This window comes from Mytilus californianus, unplaced genomic scaffold, assembly GCF_021869535.1.
Source record: "Mytilus californianus isolate M0D057914Y unplaced genomic scaffold, xbMytCali1.0.p SCAF_1, whole genome shotgun sequence".
Lineage (NCBI taxonomy): Eukaryota > Metazoa > Mollusca > Bivalvia > Mytilida > Mytilidae > Mytilus > Mytilus californianus.
In genome coordinates this window covers 121,091,790-121,097,996 of record NW_026262581.1, presented here as the reverse complement: position 1 = coordinate 121,097,996, position 6,207 = coordinate 121,091,790, and positions in this window count along the sequence as shown.

Sequence of the window (6,207 nt, the reverse complement as noted above, 5' to 3'; positions counted from 1 at the left end):
TTTAATTTTGGATCCATATTGAATCATAGAAAGATGGGTTTAGTTTAAACAATATTTTATTTTCAAAAGTGCACAAATTACAATTGTACAATAGAAATACAGGGATTCGGAAACAAGAGGAACTTATATAAATCCGTCTCCCAAAGATGGGTTTGAACCAACCTCCAAACCATCCACTATTCTGTAATGATGAGTACCCACCCGTGTGAGTACCCAAATTGTAATGATCCATGCATAGTTGTTTATTTCTATGTCATTTTGGTCTCTTGTGGAGAGTTGTCTCATTGCAATTGGCAGTCATACCACAACTTTTTATTTTAATAATTATTATACAATTTTGTAAGAAGACTAAAGATGACTATTAATATCTGCACTTTAAATAGATTTTTTGCAAAAAATTTAAACCCAAATAAATATTTTCTCGTAAGAAAACGACGTAAAATCATGTATGTATTGTCTTTTAGATGGGATTACTTCGTTTGGTTACTTGAAAAACTAATGTCCTTTGATGCATATTTTTTTCAACAAAAAGGTGTTGACTTTGAAATATTGTATTCCGGCTTTTAGTAGTACGGTACCTGGGACATAATATATCAACATAAAATTGAGAATGGAAATGGGGAATGTGTCAAAGAGACAACAACCCGACCAAAGAGCAGAAAACTGCCCAAGGCCACCAATGGGTCTTCAACACAGCGAGAAAATCCGACACCCAGAAGCGGGCTTCAGCTGGCCCATAAACAAAAATGTGTACTAGTTCAGTGAAAATGGACCGTCGTCACACTAAACCCCAATATATATAAATGAACTAAATTTTTTTTTAAAATACAAGACTAACAAAGGCCATCGGCTCCTGACGTGGGACAGGCGCAAAAATGCAGCGGGATTAAACATGTTTTGTGAGATCTCAACCCCCCCCCCCCCTATACCTCTAGTCAATGTAGAATAGAATCTTCAGGATCTCACCTAACTTAGTTTACTGATAAAGAGTAGAACAGTATCTGTAGTATCTATATATTCCCAGATGGTACTTAATAAAATCTGATAAAATGGTTACGTTTTAATTTTTGACAATCTTGTAAGCACGGGCCAGGTATTCTCAATCGGTCATCATGGTCAGTTATTCAAACCAAGGATTTGTATAGTCTTACTATGATGGCCAATTGAGAAGTAAATAGATATAAGATACCGAACAGCAAGCTATAAGGGGCCCCCAAAATTACTAATGTAAAACCATTCAAAAGGGAAAACCAACGGTCTAATCTATATAAAAAACGAGAAACGAGAAACACTTATGAACCACATCAACAAACGACAACTACTGAACATCAGATTCCTGACTAAGGACAGGTGCAAACAATTGCATCGGGTTTAAACGTTTTAATGCATGGTACCAAACCTTCACCCTTATCTGAAACAATAGTGTAACATCACAACATAGAAAGACACACTATGAAATATCAATTGAAATGGTTTTACTCAATCAAAAGACATATTAACACCAGTGAACATACACTGAACAAATAAATTTGATCGATGATACAATGTAAATACAAAATAAATAAACTAAGGGAAGAATAATAAAAGTAACATGTTATACCGCTGTGAAATGTTAAACAATTTAAGAAAAACAATATGCTTGAACAATATCAGCCATTTGCAATTACTTTAAACACTAAATTCCGTTATATTTACAACGATGTTCACGCATCGTTGTAAATATAACGGAATTTGATAAGACTGTCGTACAAGTGAGAGGTTTAGCGCTATAAAACCAGATTCAATCCACCATTTTCTACATTTGAAAATGCCTGTACCAAGTCAGGAATATGACAGTTGTTGTCCATTCGTTTGATGTGTTTTGTCATTTGATTTTGCCATGTGATTAGGGACTTTCCGATTGAATTTTCCTCGGAGTTCAGTATTTTTGTGATTTTACTTTTTAATTGAAGTTCTCCACTTATTTGGACTTCTTTCATTTTAATGCAGCATATACATACGGAATACCTATGAGGGTCTGGATAGGGTTTACAGAACAGAGAATAATGTATGGGCAAAAGTGCAGAATAAATATCTTTAAAAAATTAAGAATAGAAAAAACTTGATGGGAAAAAAAAAGAATTGATAATAATGGGGTCCTGAAATATAAAGAATGGAGAATAATGGGCATGCTAAATAAAAGAATAGAGAGAAAAAGGTCTGAATAACAGACCCTCATATATATCTCCCATTTCATACGATATTCTTGATAAAGGGTTGCTGCGTATATAAGGCAGCTAAGGATGACTTATATTGTTATCGTTTGATCACTTGATTAAATCAAGGATTTGTATAGTAAGACTATACAAATCCTTGATTAAATAAAAGAACAGTATCATCCAACTCAGTGTTTACGATATACTCTTAAGCTACAAAATGTGTTCTTCTTAAATTTAACAAATATAACATCTTTAAATTCCAGGCTAGTGCTTGATAATTTTTGCCATAATTTTTAACATGTGAGCTATTGCCATACCTTGGTGTCCGTAGCCGTCCAGTGTAAACTTGTTCAGATATCGTCTCAACCGAAACTACGTACTGACTCAATTTCAACCGACTAACTGACTTTTTATAGTGTACAGACTTTTTACAAGGCCCTCTCCTAACATTGCCTTGTTGTCCCCCCTCCCCCTTTGTCAAAATCCTGGATTGGCTAGATTATAGTTTTTAAAAAATGATAGAACCTTATTCCATGTCCATGGTAGTACATACTGGCAACATTTTTAGAATTGAGAGTGGGGATAGTTAAATATAAAACTAAGAAGATGTGGTATGATTGCCAATGAGACAACTCTCCACAAGAGACCAAATTTATGACACAGAAATTAACAACTATAGGTGGCCTTCAACAATGAGTAAAACCCATACCGCATAGTCAGCTATAAAAGTATGCTTTGGGGGATCAAAAGGGAGTGGATATTACTTTGGAAACCTATGGAAATATTTTAAAGCTATGTTCGAAGTATCATAACGAATTGTTCTTGCATCAATGGAATTATAAATTTCGCAGCATTACATACTTGGTAGCATGACAAACTGGCTAAAACAATACAATTGCTCTTGCGATTCTAATTTTGGTACATTTCTTTAAGACTCTCGATGAGCTTCTATATATTGAACAAATCATATGCTAAGAATATGACTTAGATCAATTTCCGGGAAGTTTATATAGAACAACAATATTTTTAAAAGTACCGAGCAACTCTATATTTTTTAAACATTGGACAATTTGAATTTCAAAAGGAGGTTATTTCAAGTTTTATAGTGAATTACCTCACAATATTTATTTTACGAAAGGTTACTTGCATCAGTTGCAAGCTTTTATCTGGAATAATTTCTTGCGATTCCAAGTTTTGTAATTTCCGGAAAGACTACAAAATCCACATTGTTTCAAAACGAGCTAATAAGTTTCAACACAATTTGGAAACATATTGATCCAAGCTTTTATATGGAACAATTTCTTGCGATTCCGAGTTTTGTAAATTTCCTGAAGAGAGAACTTTTTCTTCTGATTCTTTTTTTTTGGGGGGGGGGGGGGGGGGGGGGGGGATATATTTCCTGAAAGACTCTCAGACACACGATTTTCGAAGGAAGTTGGCTCCTTTCACAGTGTACCTTTCTCGGTTGGTTCGATCATTGCTTGTTTACAGTCATATCTTAGATTTCAATGATTGTAATATTAATATTGCTAACTTTGTTTTTACATTAGCGATAATGATATATATCATAAATCAGTCAAAACTTTAACTAAAGGAGTAGCTAGGTTCGATAAGGCCCTAATTACGTCCCCATTTCTAACTAAAATTTCAAATTAGGATTTACGGACCAATTTAACAATGAATCATAACTAAACAATGACTTGATAGGAAATAGGTCTTTTTTCAAGACGTCACAAATAGCCCACATTCTGATTTTCCACAACAATTCAATGAAAACAGGCCAATTTCCATTGATTTTTTGGACTGAAAACATAGAGCGCATGTAATGATAAAAAAAAATCGTTTAAGTTAATGTTTTGTCGATATAACATTGAAGCCTGCGCTTTTTTCCTACGTCTAAATTTAGTTGCAATCCAGACGATTTTGTCAAAGGAGAAGGTATGATAAGTCCACCTTTTTGGTTCCTGAATTCGAAAACTAAAAATTATTTTAAATCCGCCAAATAACAGCATTTAAATGTTCACACTGTGACAGGACATAAGAATATTATCATCAGATCACCATTATTTACATTAGGGCTTCAAACTTCTTGCATTTTGTACAAAACTGCCAAAAATATACAAGCACTTGTCTCTGAAATAAATTACCTATATACTTTAATATAACACTAACGTATATAGGTAATAAAAATTTCAGAGACAAGTAAGTGCCTGTGCAACTGGTGATCTTTTATCGTTTTATCAGCTGTTTATAGTAAAATATTATGGTTTCCCGTAGGTTTAAGTGGTCTTTCTGTGTGTTCAGTGGTGAAATGACAGACCCTTAATTAATATTACGATATGTGAGCTACAGCTTTCCCTAAAAAGATATTTTGCAACATGAATAATGGTTCTGATCATACATCCTCCTTTCACCAAAATCTCTACTTTTGGTGTATTCTGGTTTTAAGAATCATAATTATATTGTTGTTCAATTGTTGCATCTGGTTTATTTTTGGGATGAAACTCAATTTCCTTTATTCATAATTCAAAGCAAGACGTCAAGACTTGCATGTTTTTTTTTTGCTTTGAAAAGTTTGTTCTAGGAATATCACAAAAATGTGTCTACCTGTTCTGCTGATGACGTTGGTGTGTGAAACATCACTTAGATTGACAAAACTTTGTCACATGATGCAGAAGCATTATACTGACCTTGACTTTGACCTTTGACCCAAAATTGGTTTCCTTCTCTAACTTAAGTTTGCCTCAACCAAATGTTATCAAACTTATACAAAATACAGATCAATTTGAATTTTGGTGGTGTCACTTTAACCGTTCTAGAGTAATGCCCCTTCACAAATGGGAAAATTGTTGAATTTGTTTTGTTTCCGTTCTCTTACTTTAGTTTGCCTCAACCAAATGTTATGAAACTTATACACAATGCTTATTACCACAAACTACAGATCAAGTTTGAATTTTGGTGGTGTAACTTTAACCGTTCTCGAGTTATGCCCTTCACAGATGGGAAAATTGCTGAATTTTTCGTTTCCGTTCTCCAACTTTAGTTTGTCTCAACCAAATGTTATGAAACTTATACACAATGCTTATTACCACAAAACACAGATCAAGTTTGAATTTTGGTGGCGTCACTTAAACTGTTCTAGAGTTATGCCCCTTTACAAATGGAATAAAATGCTCCGCTGGGCGCAGCTTGATACTACCGCAGAGGTCGAACCCTGAACAGTTGGGGCAAGTAAGGACACAACATTCAAGCTTGATACAGCACTGAATTTGGATTCTGATTAAATATTTGACACAGCATAGGTTTCTGACACAGAATGAATGTGGTCTAAGAACTTAAAAAATTTTAATTTACCTATTCAAACCATATCATTATTATTTGCTTTTATATATAAATCAGAAATAACCAATTTAAAATGGAAAATTTTAAAGAAAAAAAAAGGAAAAAAAGGAAAAACAAATCCCTCCCCCAAATTTTTTGAACCCCCTTATGATTCATCACCCCCAAACTCAATCCCAGCCTTCCCTTTGTGGTATGGTACCTTGCAGTACAATTTCAGAGAGATCCATACACTTGAACACAAGTTATTGTCTGGAAACTAGAAAAATGCTTGTTTTTAGGCCCCTTTTTGGCCCCAAATTCCTAAATGTTTAGGGCGATTACCCCCAAACTCAAACCCAGCTTTCCCTTTGTGATATGGAACCTTGTAGTACAATTTCATAAAGATCCATACACTTACACACAAGTTATAGTCATGAAACTAGAAAAATGCTTGTTTTTTCCCCTTTTTGGTCCCTAATTCCTAAAATTTTGAGGCAATTACCCCCAAAATCAATCCCAGCATTCCCTTTGTGCTATGGTACCTTGCAGTACAATTTCAGAGAGATCCATACACTTGAACACAAGTTATTGTCTGGAAACTAGAAAAATGCTTATTGTTGGCTCCTTTTTGGCCCCTTATTCCTAAACGTTTTGGGCAATTACCCCCAAACTCAATTCCAGCTTTCCC